The 17009-nt window shown below is 35.7% G+C and overlaps 1 pseudogene across 1 annotated transcript; it reads right to left on the bottom strand.

Annotated features, from left to right (window-relative positions):
- Positions 1-8154: 8154 nt before the first annotated feature.
- LOC308625905 (mitotic checkpoint protein BUB3-like) lies at positions 8155-11604 on the bottom strand (annotated as a pseudogene). Its single transcript has 2 exons — positions 11575-11604; positions 8155-9112 (listed from the first exon to the last, which is right to left on the bottom strand). The product of its transcript is annotated as a mitotic checkpoint protein BUB3-like (transcript).
- Positions 11605-17009: the final 5405 nt, after the last annotated feature.

Below are 17009 nucleotides of genomic sequence, written 5' to 3'. Positions count from 1 at the left end.
CAGAGAATACTAAAGCAGATTTTGTCTCTCAGAATGTCTATCTATTATAGACATTTTGATTTACAGAATATGAGGGAAATACAAGCAAGTAACGCTACCTCACAATACACAGAAGGAATAAAAGGAGAAACAGTTTAGTCAAAAAGGGGATTAAGATGCAGGCTGAATTCAAAAAATAAAAACGACGCAGGCTGAGTTCAGTATGCGGTAAGGGTACAGCGACAGGGCTGAGTTGAGTGGGTGGGCATTCTCTTAATAACCAGAAAATTGGGTCCTTTGTCTGGTGGAAAACATTTTTAAGATGTACAACAGAATCTGCTGAGGCAGATTATAAGGTATATATATATATAAGGAATCTAAAAAAAATAATGGTTCTGAAGAAACTAGGGGCAGAACAGGAATAAAGATGCAGACGTAGAGAATGGACTTGAGGACACATGGAGGGGGAAGGGTAAGCTGGGACAAAGTGAGAGAGTGGCATGGACATATATACACTACCAAACGCAAAATGGATAGCTAGTGGGAAGCAGCTGCATAGCACAGGGAGATCAGCTCGGTGTTTTGTGTCCCCCTAAAGGGGTGCAATAGGGAGGGTGGGAGGGATACTCAAAAGGGAGGAGATATGGTTATATATGTAAATGTATAGCTGATTCACTATGTTATAAAGCAGAAACTAACACACCATTGTAAAGCAGTTATACTCCAATACAGATGTTTTTAAAAAAAAAAAGAAAGAAAGAAATAGCAGGTTTCAAATGCATGAGGATTTTTGTGTCTTTACAAAAATCCCCCAAATTCAATTCATCTATGAATTGTGATTTAGAGTGTAAAGGATCAATATAATTTCAGGATCTAAAATCTTCCATAGTGTAGTCTATTTAAACTAAGAGTTTTCCTTAGGATAAGTGAGCATATTGAATGTGAAAACTACTTAGTCACTTTACCTAGATTAGAAACACTACCAGTGCTGGGATTTTTTTTTTTTCTTTGCCCTCTGATACAGCTTCAAGTTAATGCACCAAACTAGGAAAATATTATTTAGTTTGGGCTTCAGAATTGGTATACTTATTCTACCCATTTCCATTTCCACTCCTGGTATACATTTATCCCAGCAAGAAAACATGGCCAGGGTGTTCCTAAAACCTCCCTCTCAACTTTGTTAACCCAAGAGTCATCAGGTAAATAGCTGACGTCTTAAGGTACTAAACTAATACAGACATGGAGAAGCCATATGCTTTATTAAGCCAAACTGAGAAAAATATATCTTAGCTGTCCCTAAATAGTTTTAATTTTGAATATTTTCCCTCATTCTTAGAAACCATTTGAAGGACCTAGAAAATGTCAGTAGCTTGAAAAATATTAAATAAATGAATAACAGAATAAATAATTATAATAGATTAAACAAGATAGTCACTAAGTATGGAGAATCATAAACTGTATCACAAAAGCTACACCATATTGGATAGTCTAAAGTTAGTGCCTCAGAGTTGTAGGATGATTTCCTGCTTGCTAGTCTCCTTTTCTGGGGTAGGTGAGACCAAGATGAAGGTGGTAGATGGCTTGTCAGAATGGAAAGATCTAGACAAGAGAAAAATTTTTTTAACCTGTCCTTACAAACTTAACCTATAAAGATCTTTCAAAATTACCTTTGTATCCCTAAAACTATTCTTCTAAAGAATGTGCTTATAGCTAAAGGAAAAATATATCTATAAATCAGATATGACTAAATTCCTTTTATTTTTATATACAATATTCATTTTTCAAATGTGAAGAATATTCATCTTTTTGTTCTTCCTTCCCAGTAAGACACCTCAATCTAAAAATGATTTCCTCTGAGAGAAGCCCTCTTGTTTAAAATGACTAAATTTCAGCCTCTTTTGGAGCAGAGTAATTCACTAAAATGAAATCAATTTATTATGCATTTACTTCAAGTTTGTACTTATAATTTGTACATCATTTCATAAAAGTTAGAATTGCAAGCATACTTCAGAGATATTGTGGGTTCAGTTCTAGACCACTACAATAAAGCAAATATCACAATAAAGTGAGTCCAAAGATTTTTTTGTTTCCTAGTGCATGTAAAAGCTATGTTTACACTATACTATAGTCTGCTAAATGTGCAATAACACTATATCTTTAAATTTATTTATTTTATTATTTTTTATTTTGGGCTGTGTTGGGTCTTCGTTTCTGTGCGAGGGCTTTCTCTAGTTGTGGCAAGCGGGGGCCACTCTTCATCGCGGTGCGCAGGCCTCTCACTATCGCGGCCTCTCTTTTTGCGGAGCACAGGCTCCAGACGCGCAGGCTCAGTAGTTGTGGCTCACGGGCCTAGTTGCTCTGCGGCATGTGGGATCTTCCCAGACCAGGGCTCGAACCCGTGTCCCCTGCATTAGCAGGCAGATTCTCAACCACTGCGCCACCAGGGAAGCCCAACACTATATCTTTAAAAAAAAGTGTACACATTAATTAAATAATACAAAACAAAAAAACTTACAACAGTAATATCCAAGATCACTGATCACAGATCACCATAAAAATATAATAATAATGAAAAAGTTAAAAATATTTTGAGAATTTCCAAAATATGACACAGAGACACAAAGTGAGCAAATTAAATGCTGTTGGAAAAATGGCATCAGTAGGTTTGGTCAACACAAGGTTGCCACAAACCTTCAATTTATAAAGGACACAATACCTGCAAACTACAGTAAAATGAGGTATGTTTGTACTTAATTTCTTTCTGTTTATTTTTCAAGTTTAAGTTTCTATTTCCATATTACATCTACTTTTGATAATTTAGGGCTCTTTTGTCAATTTGCCTAAGATTCTTTCTGACTAAACAGTAAGAAAAGAAGCAAATTTTTAAGCATTTATCAGAAAATAAGGACATTCTAGAACTTTCTTCCAGTTAATCAAATAAAAGGTTTTTTTAAATAAAAGATAAGGGAAATAATAATTATAACATTTCAGAATGAGTCATTTCTTCTTTAATTTTTTTTCTTTTTACTCTTAGGAAGTCAAGAATTCTAAAGGGAAAAGAACTTAGAAGTGAAAACAGGACTTAACCTGGTGGCTCAGTGTTTAAGAACCCGCCTGCCAATACAGGGGACATGGGTTTGAGGCCTGATCTGGGAAGATCCCACATATCGCAGAGCAACTAAGCCTGTGCGCCACAGCTACTGAGCCTGTGCTCTAGAGCCTGCGAGCCACAACTACTGAAGCCTGCATGCCTAGAGCCTATGCTCCGCAGCAAGAGAAGCCACCACAATGAGAAGCCTGCGCACCACAACGAAGAGTAGCTCCTGCTCGCTGCAACTAGAGAAAGTCCGCACGCAACAACAAAGACCCAACACAGCCATAAATAAATAAATAAATAAATAAATAAATAAATTTATTTAAAAAGTGAAAACAAATACCTTCCTCTGGTAGGAGATGAACATGAAGAAGCAACTGAAATCCTTTTTCACCAAAATAGTTAGAGACAAATAAAAGAAACCGAATGATGGTGTAACATTTTAAAAAATATAGAATTGAATATTTATCAAGTTTATAACATTGAAAGATGTAAAATTTGAAGTGAAATTTAAAAATTACAAAAGAAGTCATAGATACCTTTGAAAACATACGTTTAAAAATTTTGTTTGTTCAAAAATATCAAATTTAAAATGGAAAGACACTGGAGAAATACTTGAAGAAAACATGCTAAAAGGTAATAATTTTCTCAATGTAAGCATTCATATAAATTGGTAATGAAATACGAACTGCCTAAAAATAAGTGTGTAAGCAATATGAATAGATAATCCACACAGAAAAACTAAAATGATCAATAAATACAGTAAAAAAATTCTATATGTTTATGGAAGATAAAAGAGACAAGTTTAAATAATAGACACTCTCATTTTCCAAAATGTCTAGGTTTTTTTTGTCTTATTCTTTATTCATTCCTTGTCAGCAATGTAGTGTATCATTCTATATCAAAATCATTACATATATTCATGATTTAAACCAATATTCTACCTCTAGAAAACTATTCTAAAGTAATAATGAAATAATCCTAAAAACCAAAAAAGGTTTATGCAAAAAAAGTTCACTATAGCTTTATTTTTTAATAGTGAAAAACAAGGTACACTATTGTAAAACATTTTAATAAATTATACTACCCAATCAATATAATATTATGTTGCCATTTTACTATTCTGTTTAAAGAAACTATATAGCAACAAAGAAAACCATTTCTAGTGGAAAGAGAAATACAAAATTGCAATATAACTGTATTACTTTTGGAAAAGTATCCTATGTATAGGAAACAAAAAGCTGAGAATAAACCCTTCCCATCCCCAAATGTTAATAGGAGCTATATTTTTGGAGGGAGTCATAAAACCATGTTTTATCTTTTTCCTCTTTTTCTCAATTTTTCAAATTTTTATTCATGAGTGTTAGCTTCTTTTAATTGAAATAACTTTTTTCCTTAAAAGATAAAAAAAAATGAAGCTGTGTCTGATACTTGGTATTTTATAATTCATTATTTATCCCAAAACAGGGTTAAAAACAGAGTAACTTTCATTCTGACTTATTAATGATGTTCTTTCTCTCACCATAAAATGGTAATGTCCCACACATTAGTGTGAAAGTCTGAACACTCAACAAAATGGTAGCTGAGTTTCCTTATCCATTTGCGCTCTTTTTGTTTTTTAAAGCACATACTATGTAGTAGGAAACACTGTATTAAACACTATCTCATTTGACCTAAACAATTCTATGAGCTAAGTGTTATTTTCTCCATCTTCAGCAGGGGAAGAAATAATTCAGTCTAGAGAAGTTAATTAATTGGCACAATCCTGTCCACTAATGAGTGGAGGAGACAGTATTTAAAAGGGAGGAAGTCCATTAATGACTAATGAAATCCTGAAAAACTCTAATGAAAATGCAGGAAGTTGTCAAGGAATTTTTGAAATATTTATGAAATAAAAATCACAAGATTAAGGAAAAAATGACAAATGTTTATAATTCCAACACAGTACGACTATTTCCATTTCTTTCACGTTTCTTTTTACAAGTATATAATTTTAGTTGTTGAAATTATAACGGTTGTTAAGTATATGTTTATAAATTAGTATTTTGCTATCCTTTCTTGATGCTTAGCCAGACGTTTTCCATGATTTTACAAATTTTTATAATTATACATAATATTTTTATAGTATTGCATTGTGTTGATATAGCTGTCTTTATCCCCCTTAATATAAGGTCTCTGGGGTGTTTTCTTTCCAATATTTTCTTATATTCTCTTACAAATAAAGACATACTGGATATCTTCATGAATATAGCTTTTTTGCTCTCCCTAAGTAATTTCATTGGGATAAACCCCTAGAGTAGAATTATTGTGTTAATTCTGGTATAAACAGTCATAAAGCTGGCTGGAGAAATTTGAAAGAATGAAGAATAAACCATTTTAATGGACACTCAATTCATACAAATGAAACAATACTTCCTACACTCAAACAGTAGCTGCCTAAAAGGAGACATCCAGCTATTGTATTAGCTGCTCTAGACTTCTCTCAGCTGTGAAACCTTAAATAAAATGTTCACTATACAAATGCTCTTGACAGAGCAGTTAGTTGTTTCCAGGTGAAAATAATAGGGATAGATACTCCTTTCATATTAACTTGTTCTTTAATAATTGAATAGCATTTTGAGTGCAATAGATGCATGGCTCCTAGACCAGACACAAACAGTGGAAAGGCTGTTTCTTTTATAAGAAAATAGCATGACCATATTATTGCACATGGAGGGTCTAGCTTAATGGCCAAAGTGTACACTCTGGAGATATACTGCCTTGGTTTGAATCCCACTGCACCATTTACATACAGTGTAAAACCTTAAGCAAGTTATTCAATCTCTTTGGGATAGATACAGATATAGATATATAGATATAGATATATAAATACACAGACATATTTTGTATAGTTTATATATTAAGAATATATATACACATGTATGTATATATATATACATATGTATGTATAAATTAAGATTTCATATAGTATATAATTTATATATTAAGAAAAATATATTAAGGCTATATATGTAAATATAATATACTTATATATATAGTTAATATATATTTTCTTAATATAAAAAATATATATGAAATATTAATTTGTACTCACACACACGATGCATAATAAATTTTTATACTTATGATCTAGCCAAGACTTCAAGAAACTTCTGGCCTGACTCGTTACTGCCAGAAAGAAAACTTTTAATTTATTTACAGCTAAAACACCATTCGGCAAGGTATTTCATTCAGTTGCAGAGGAATACATTTTACAAAGCAATTTATGTTAGTACATTGTTCCAGGAAATTGCATCACTCAAAGCCAGACTGTCTATGGGTGACTTATTCAACTTTTATTTTGTAATGTTTAAGATAACTTCTGATTACACCAGCTTTAAAAATATTCATGTTAAACTTATCAATGCAGTACATGAATTTTTTTTTTCATTTCATTTGGAGTATACACAAAATTATTTTTTATAAAAACCTTCATCTTTCCTGAAAATACACACTGGCCCTTCCTCCAAGCATTTATGAAGCAGGTTTCTCTACCAATCAGTCCTAAATCAGTGCCTCAGCTTTTATAGGTGGTCCAGCCTGCTCTGGTGAGCTGACTCATGGGATATATGTTTTCCTTTTTTTAGAGGACATGCAGAATTTTTTCATTCTGAGAAGCAGGCAGAGAGAACAATCTCAAAACTCATTATCATATATATTTTTGAAAAGCTCAAGAAAAAGATATCCCTAATGGATGTGTAGCCTCTTTATTTCTATAAATTAGTGGTTCTCAATCTTTCCTGAAGCAAAGATCCTTCTGATAAAAGCTAAAAAACCTGTCCTCAGAAAAATGTGTTCATGCCCATTCATGCCCACTAACATACACAACTTACAGGCTCCCTAAGACTCTTTTAATATTTATCTAGCAATTCCCTTTGGGTTCTTGAAACTGGTTAAGATGGTTTGTTCAAGCTACTCCAAAAATCTCTCAAGACCTCTGAGTTGCTGCTTACCTGGATGATACCATGGTATTTGCCCCGATAGGTTTATTTTCAGTGATTATTTTTTTGTCATAATGACAACTGCCTACATTAAGATACACCCCCAAAAAACTCCTTGCTGTAGTTACCCTAAGCATATTGTTTGGGGCTTTGTACATTATATCACACAGATCCTATTTAGGATAAACTTCAAATAAGAAATTTTTGTGCTTCTCCTGGGTGAATAATGTGCCTTTATTTTATGAACACTCTGAATGATATAACTGTTCATATTCCTATTTTTAAATTTATAGCTAGAAAGCTAAGAACCAAACCTGTGACCCTTTGCTGGTAAACGTTTAGGATGTTAAGACTCTCTTTTTCGAGCACTAGTCTCATTACTGGCTCTACTTTACTTCTTCGTGACCCTGACTTTACTGTTTACTTCTTATTTATGTTATCTCGTTTAGAAACCTTTTATAGAAATTGTATCACATTGCAAAGAAGGAGGAAAAAAAGATAGAATAAAGAAAAAGATGAAAAACAGCTTTTAGATGAACTGTTATATCCCTTTATATTCAATTTCTTTCAAAGCAAGCAATAAATCAAATATTTGAGTCTGATTTATATTTTAAAGTATTATAAGGCTTTAGAAAATTTAGAAAAAAAACCAGAAAAGGTAATAAAAATTTTGCTAATACACATGTTGCAAAATCTCAGTTGCCAAAACATTTTTTTAGCTACAAAACATTTTAAAAATTATTATTGAAACTTTCAAATATATAGAAGAGTTGAGAAAATGGTATCATGAACACTCCTTTATGTATCCATCTCCTAGATTTTAAAATTTTGCCATATTTGCTTCTTTTAGTTTTCTTCTGTCAAATTATTTTAGAGTAGATAACAAATACAAAAGACACAAAGAACCCTCATTCTACACAAAGTCAGTATGAAAAGGCACACAGACAAGGTTTTCGTAAGACAGAAAACAGAGAAATCCATAGTAAATGTAACAACAATGGCTCTAACACATCCAGGGGGTAATGATTCTGCTTCCGACAAATCCTATGATTTGTAGGAAGCAGAAAAGCTTTCCATAGAGAAACTACTTGCAGGAGATGATTAGGTGGACTTTTTTTTTTTTCCTGCATCTGTCACTTGGCAAATGAGAAGATGCCATCTTCAGGGTGTCCCATGTCATCCGTTTTATACATATATAATGATGCTATTGCAAGTGTAGTCCCATCATTACTGAAGACAAGTGATGTGATGCTGGTGGGGTATCTACAGAACCAGCACCATCGCTTCTGGTTAACTGGACCCCAAATATTTACAACTCCATCAGAACCACCCATAGCAAATGTACCATAGATGTTGTTAAAAGAAATGGCATTGGTAGGATAAATCTGCTCAATATTATTTTCTTTGACACTTGAAGCCATGCTTCTTCTGTACCTCAGGGCTTGGGAGCAAGTACTCAACTGCCACTTGGCCTTCAACTGAGCTTAATACATAACTGCTTGTTTGAAAATGTTCAAAGGCAGCGAGCCTGGTACTTCAAGTTTGACATCCAGCACTGCTGCATGTAACCCATGTTCTGTAATCCCCACATTAACACTTTACTGCCCACCTTGTCCACAATCAGCTGATCTCCAGACAGAGAGGGTGTTACTCACAGACAGAAGGTCCCAGCATTACAAGGAGTTCTGGGATGCTGCAATTTAACTGTCTGATCCCAAGGCCCAGTAACTACCACATTCACTTCTGGACAGTATTCAACACATCTCGTAGGGGTATCATGGGTTCCAGCCAGATCTCCCTGATCAGTGTTGGAATCATGTGTTTTCAGTCGAGGGTTTGATCCCCCACTCCAGGCATGTGTCGGACCATTGAACGCACATCCAAGAGAGCGCTGGGTGCTGGTACTTGAGCTGAATGGCCAGCCCATGGTAGAGATGCACCGCCACATCTCAGGAGGAGACCAGCAGGAACTAGGAGGTGTTGGGGCTGATTTTCACCAAGGAGACATAATCCTCAGTGGGTGGTTCAGCTTGAACTCATTAGAGCCGAACGTATCGGGCTCCACTCAGAAGTATCTTCACCACCTCCTCTTCGCTTCCCTCAGATGTTACAATATCTCACTTCTGTATATTTTAGTGTGCACCCCTGAAAAGTAAACATCTATTTCTACATGATCACAGTGACATTTTCACACCTGACAAAATTTATAATAATCTCCTAATGTCACCTAATACTTAGTCTATATTTAAATTTCCCAAGTATCCTTCCCCCTGTAAAAAAAAACCTTTTATAACTGCCCAAAATTCTTAACCTTAGAATATATAAGGTAAGCATACTCGAAGTTCCTCGTCACCCCTGCTTAGCCATTTTGTTTACCTCTAAATGCCAACATGCCTGGGTATTTCTAAATGCTTAAGAAAAATAAAGTGATGGAATTGGTCATATTGTGATCCCATTCAGCAGCAAGAAATAACTCTAGACTCTTTAAGTCACTAATAAAAATTATCCTCCAGGAAAATTTCAACTTTCAATATTACTAGAGTCATTTATTATGAATTATGCAAAGGTTCTATTAATAAAAACCATTATGCACTGATTTTCAAATACAGGTTCGCTATGTCAAAAATCTTACGTATTTATAATATGTATAACTGAAATAAAGAGAAACTTCCCGGTCAGTTCTTTTAACAATGCTAAACATCGTCACCCTTTTAACATTTGACTATGCTCTCTGCCTCCCTTTTATTTTATTTTATATTTTTGGCCGCCCTGCATGATGTGTGGAATCCCAGTTCCCCAATCTAGGACTGAACCCAGGCCATGACAGTGAAAGCCCGGAATCCTAACCACTAGGCCACCAGGGAACCCCTCCCCCGCCTTTTAAAAAACTAGATTCCATCGTAATAATTTACACTATTATTTGTATATTTTCTATTCCTACTGAATGCAGTCTTATACTTTTATATGCTTTAAAAACACATATAAATTTCTTTTAAAAAATTTCTTTCAGAAGCATTATCTCATAAGCATTGCCTAATTTTATAATGCATCTGTAGATCAGGGATCTGGCCTATGTTGTTTTATTTTTAAAAACAAATTTCCAGTAAATGCAGTTTTCAGTTTACACTTATGAAGTCAAAATGTCAAGATGACTCAGAAACAATACGTTAAATTGCAAGTGAACTTTACAGATTTGATTTGGTAAAGATAGCACAAGATTCAATGAGACCAGACCCTGCGTCTACAATACGCCTGAGTGAGCAATCAGAGAACATTCAGGAAGATAACGTCAAAGGCCAGACCCACACCACTTATGCAAATACTTTGGGGTGGAATTAACCTAATAGAATGAAACATTTTCCTCAAAAAAAAAAATGTCAGAGCATGTGGGAAATGTTGCTAAAGTGTCTCCTCTGATGAGAATTTCAGTGTGGAAAAAACTATGGAAAAGCACACACTTAGAGGTAGAGCCGAGGACAAAAAGTCCCTGCACACAAGTCTCATCACCTATTTCTACCACTTATGGCTGTATTTCCCTCCAGTGAGGTGAATGGAAGTGTCTAAACATAAAGATTGGGACTTCCCTGGTGGCGTAGTGGTTAAGAATCTGCCTGCCAATGCAGGGGACATGGGTAGATCCCACATGCCGCGGAGCAACTAAGCCTGCGAGCCACAACTACTGAAGCCCATGTGCAGAGCCTGTGCTCCACCACAAGAGAAGCCACCGCAACAAGAAGCCTGCGCACCCCAACGAAGAGTAGCCCCTGCAATCCGCAACAAGAGAAAGCCTGAGCAACACTGCCAAAGACCAATGAATAAAATAAATAAATTTTTAAAAAACAAAAACAGAGATTGAAATTATCTCAAGCAACACCTTTGATCTTGATGTTTATCACACATGAGCATCTCTTCACTCCAAGACCTTTGGGGAAGGGATCTGAACTATAAAATTCTACACTTGTCCAGAAGAAATAGGTTAAATGAAACTGTGGAATTAACAGGAGACTTGGAGGCCTGAAAGGCTTGGAAAAATGGTCCAGATTCTGAAACTGAGATATGATGTAGCAGTCTTTTAGCCAACAGTAGGCATTTCACACCCTGTTTTAACTCACAAGAGATTCATGGTGGAGGAGGGCTATGCCATTAAAGTCAGCCAGCTACTCCCAAAGGATGGTTAACTCTCACCTATTATATCATATCATAAGAAAAGCAGAGCCAGGGGGAATCACTACAGTATATCTCTGTTTCTAATTTTTAGAACCTATGAACTTTATGCCAGTATATTTTTACAGCACGATTGTCTAAATTCCAAGATAAGCCGAAGCACTTCTGGAGTGATGGAATGAGGACCTCTGAAAACTTTCTTCGTCATAAAATCAATGAGGACATTGGCCAAAATTATGAACTTTTTCAGTACTCTGGAAATTAACCAAAGACTTGCAACAACCCAAGGGGAATTTATTCAAAAAAAACAACACAGTCTTGGTAAGAACAGGGAGCTACGTGGCATTTTTAACTTGCCTGTTCCCAGCTCCTTCTTGCCAGTTCCATCGTAGCTTGAAAATCGGCAGCCTTGCAACCACAGTACCGATGAAAACCAACAGCCTAAGAGTCACTGGAGGAGTCAAAGTAGGTTTTGTCAAAGAAGAAACAGAGCTGGACTGTAAAGTGGTAAGAACAGATTTTATTCAGAAAAACCATGAACATAGGGGAAAAGCGACCTCAGTATAGAGAACTGGGCTCAATTCTGAATACAATAAGGAAAATTCACAATTTACAGTCAGGGAGAAAGGTGGGGGTCAGTGGATGGAAAATTGCTAAGAGGAAACATCACAGTGAAGAGGGGATTCTGGCTAAATTGACCTAACGAGGTTCTTACCAAAGGCAGGCCAGGGTGACCAGACATCACCTGGGGGATGGTAGAGGAGGGGGAACCCAATTAGATACCAAGAGTGATCAGATATGGAGAATGGAGGAATATGGCTAAACTGACTTAGTAGGTTTCTTGCTAAGTTTGAACAATGCAGAGATGAAAATGGAAGCTCAAAAGTCAAAGTCTAGGGCTTCCCTGGTGGCGCAGTGGTTGAGAGTCCACCTGCTGATGCAGGGGACACGGGTTCAAGCCCCGGTCCGGGAAGATCTCACATGCCGCGGAGCGGCTGGGCCCCTAATCCACTGAGCCTGCATGTCTGGAGCCTGTGCTCCACAATGGGAGAGGCCACAAGAGTGAGAGGCCCGCGTACCGCAAAAAAAAAAAAAAAAAAAAAAGTCAAAGTCTAGTTGAGAAGAGAGTTGAGGGGAGCCTGAGTAGAATTTCAGCAAGGACAGAATCTTTGTCAGTTTAGAGTTCCTGTGAAAGCCCCATGCTCACAGAAGAATCATAGTTTGACCTGACTGGCAGCGAGCTCCCTGAAAACCCCATTTATAGGGCATGCCTTCATATTGCCTCATTCTGAGCTCACTCAACTCTAACCATAACTCTAAACCTAACCACTGTCCAGCGCTTTGCTTTAATTAGGGACAACTCTGAAGGACCATGCTATATCTCCACAGGACTGGCTGAGACCTCTACTGGAAAAGCCACTCATTTTCCTTCTGCCAAGTCCTGCTTCCCTTGCTCATTTATAGATATTCTTCCTGAGACTGCCCTGCCCACCCCCATCTATATTTTTCACACAAATCACTGTTTCAGCGTCTGTTTCCAAAGATCTCAATTTAAGATGGAAGTATTGTTAGTACCAGAGAGAGAAGGGGTATGTGAAACAGTAAGATCATTAAGAATGAAAGAGGGAATGAAACTAAAAGCACTAGTGGAATACTGATTGAAAGAGAGGCATTTTCTCCATCTTGATAAGCAAGGTGGTAAGCATAGGGCAGGTGGGACATGGTGGCTGAGAGTTACCATAAGATCGTGTCGAACGGAAGAACAGTTTCCCTAAGAAAATTAAGTAAGCAAAAATGGACAGGTGTGCTAAACCAGCAAATGAAATGCTTGTCCACTACAAGTGGAACTCGGGAGCACAAAATAAATCTCAGAAAAGGCTGGAAACCAGAGAGCTAGGTAACTGTGGGGAAAGCAGGGAAGATTCTCTCTTTCTCTGTCTTCCCACTCCAGTCATCTTTCTCTGGCAATCTGCTTCTCTTTCTCTCCTCCTGCTTTGTTTATTCACCCTGGCTAAATTTATACTACCCACTTCATCTTTTATGTCTCTATGACTTCTGGTTCTAGCTCCTGCCCTTTACTTGTAACTCCTGCTTAATACTTACTTTGTTGTAGGCCACCAGACTTTTCTACCTGAGCATTTGCAGAATGTGACAGTTGTCTGAGATCAGAGATTTTGGGTTATTTTGTGTGGAGTACAGTGAGACCTTTAAATTTGCACTCCTCCCCTCTCTGACTATAAATTCAAATCCCAGCTCATCTCATCAATCAGATGATGACTGAGATCTTCACAAGAAGACAATTCAGTTTTTTTTAAAGGGGCACAATATCTGAGAAAGTACTACACAAAAGAAACTATACAAATGGACAATAAGCACAATAAAAGTTGCTCTGATCTTTAGTCATCAGAAAAATGCAAATTAAGACTATATTGAGGTAACATTATATACCTACTAGAATGGTTAAAACTAAACAAACAAATGAAAACAGAAAATAAGAAGTGTTGATGAGAATATGGAATACATGAAACTCATTTATTGCTAGTAAAAACTGAAAATGGTGCAGCCATTTTGGAAAAGAATTTAGTGGTTTCTTATCAAGTTAAACCTATACTTACTACACAATCTAGCACTGATATTCCTAGGTATTTACCTGATAAAAATCAAAATTAAAAAAAGAAAACTCAAAGTGTAGTTCTTGTGTTAGTTTCCTATGGCTGCTGTAAAAAATTACCACAAATAGGGTAGCTTGCTATAACAGAAATGTATTCTCCCACAGATCAGGAGACCAAAAGTTCGAAATCTTAGCACAAGGTGTTGGCAGTCCTGCTCTTCCTTCAGGAGTTCTCGGGGAGAATCGGTTCCTTGTCTCTTCCATGTGCTGGTGGCTGAGGACATTCCTTGGCTTGTGACAGCATTACCCCAATATTCACAGCCAGCGTCTTCAAATCTCTCTCTGCTCTGTCTTCACATCACCTTCTCTTCCCTGTGTGTCTAATCTCCCTCTGTCTGTCTTCTAAGGACACTAGTGATGGCATTTAGAAGCCACCTGCATAATTCAGGCTAATCTCCCCATCTCAAAATGTTTAGCTTAATCATATCTGTGTAAACACTTTTCCCATAAAAGGTAACATTGATGGGTTCCAGGGATTAGGACCTGATTTTTTTGGAGGCTATTCCTCAGCTTACTATAGATCCATACAAAGATTTGGACACAGATGTTCACAGAAATTTTATTCAGAATAGCCAAAAACTGGGAAAGAAATGCCCCCAACAAATAAAGAAGTCATCATATATGCATTCGGTAGAATATTACTTGTCCGTTAAAAAAATGAATCCTTGAAACATGCAACAACATGGATGAATTTCAAATACTTATCTTGAGGGAAAGAAGCCAGACACAAAATAGCACATATTGTGTGGTTTCATTTGTACAGAACTCCAGGATGAATAAACCTAATCTATAATGATAGGAAGTACATCCATGTTTGCTTCAACCTGGAGGTAGAAAATGAGGATTGACTGGGAAAGGAGTCGAAGAGAACATTTGTGATGATGTAAGTGTTATGTATCTTAAATATGGTGATGGTAACATTGGTGTGTACCTATGTCAAAATAGATCAAATTCAACACTTAAAATGCTCTGCATCTAACTGCATATGAATTAAGTCTCATAAAGTTGGTTTCAAATATAGATTTTAAATAGCAAGATTTATTCATTAAAAAAATTAACCTTCAGAGTTAAAAAAATCTGATCTCTCACCATCCAAACTCACTTAGAAAAGTTATTTCTAAGTATATATTTAAAAATATTTTTCTATTTTTATGATATACCTTTATTTTATTTTAATGTTTTATGTTTTGTATTCATTTTGAACTTATTTTAAGATAAGTGAGAGATTTTTCTCTATGGCCATCCAGTTTTCCCCAAAACATTTGTTAATCAATTTTTTCATTTATTAGAAATTCTACCCTCATCATAACTAATTTTCCATACATACTTTGTTCTATTTCTATGTTGTTTATTCTGTTTCATTGATTTGTACATTATTTTCTTTTGATTTTTTTGTTGAATGACTACTTTAGCTTTAAGAATATTTTGATATCTAATAGGCCAAGTCTCTTCTTATTACTCTTCTTTCTCAGAATTTTGATGACTTGTCTCTTAGGTTTTATTTCCAATATGACTTTCTATCTTCATCTAAGTTAAAAGACAAAAAGAAAACCAGATACAAAAACAAAACATAAGCCTTTATGGAAGGATTCTGACTGATTGAATGTATAAATTAATTTAGGTATAAAATATCTTAAAATATTGAGGCAAGGGACGTATACAGCCAGCCTTCAGGAGCTGCAAGGACTAAGAATTTCAAATCCACTGGCAATTCCATTTCTTTTTTCTATTTCTCAATAGAATTAATATACCTAAATTAATTATGTATATCTTCAAATAGTGTATAAATTAATTTAGGCATAAAATATCTTAAAAATTAAGGCATGTCCCCCATATATATTCAAATATGTCTTTATATCCCTCACTGTGTCTGTAGTTTGTTTTATGAAGATGTTTCTGGGGACTCCCCTGGTGGTGCAGTGGCTAAGAATCTGCCTGCCAATGCAGGGGATATGGGTTCAAGCCCTGATCCAAGAAGATCCCACATGCTGCGGAGCAACTAAGCCTGTGAGCCACAACTACTGAGCCCATGTGACACAACTACTGAAGCTCGCACGCCTAGAGCACGTGCTCCACAAGAGAAGCCACCGCAATGATGCACTGCAGCGAAGAGTAGCCCCCGCTAGCAGCACCTAGAGAAAGCCCGCACGCAGCAACGAAGACCCAACGCAGCCAAAAAATAAATAAATAAAAGAAATTTATTTAAAAAAAAAGATATTTCTTGTGCTTTGCTACTTGCTACCTAAGACTCAAGATAACTTATATCTTCATTGGGATTACGGTCTTTAATATTATAAAGCAATACTCTTTGTTCTATTCACATATTTCATCTTGAATTCAACTTTTTCTGATATTGATAATAGGTATACTTTAATATATCTTTGCCTATACTTTCAACTTTTCTGAATCACTTCATTTTAGGCAAGATTTAAAATTGGCTTGCAGCTGGAATTCTTTTCATCCAATAGAAGCTGTTATTTTGTGTTGTGTTTATCTCATCTGAATTAATTTTGTAAAGAATGTAATTGATTTTATTTGAATTCTGATCTTATGCTTTCACTTTTTAGTTTTCATTATTTCCTCTGTTTTCTACCATTTGCTATATAATCTGTTTTTTGTCTACATGCCTATTTTCCTAAGATAGATACTCTAATTTTACTAGCAATTGCTAATATAATTTCTCATAATATGCTTATGCCCATATTTGGCAATTTAACAGTTTCAGAGATAAAGCAGTATATATTAAATATCTGTTTAGTTAGAAACCTTTTTGGTAAGTTACTGTAGTCTAACCCAATTTGGTTTATAGAAAAATGAGAATTTGCTGGAAAGCTGTTGTGATATTCAGTCGAATCCAAGAAAAATTTCATTAACCATGCCTTAGGAAGGCAAGGGGTGTATACAGCCAGCCTTCAGGAGCTACAGGGACTAAGAATTTCAAATCCATTGGCAATTCCTTTTTTTTTTTTTTTTCAATTTCTCTCTGTGGATCAGTTTGATCTTTTTCTTACCACGTGGCAGAAAAAACGCTTTTAAATTAAAATTACTTCTTACAGTTTTAAGCATCTGAGAGATATTGGCCTTTCTTGGGAATCCCTACCACAATATCCTTTGCAAAGGA

The sequence above is a fragment of the Mesoplodon bidens genome (assembly GCF_964165515.1).
Source record: "Mesoplodon bidens genome assembly, chromosome: 12".
NCBI lineage: Eukaryota > Metazoa > Chordata > Mammalia > Artiodactyla > Ziphiidae > Mesoplodon > Mesoplodon bidens.
Note: the sequence above shows the minus strand (reverse complement) of the source record. Positions and strands in the feature narration are given on the sequence as shown.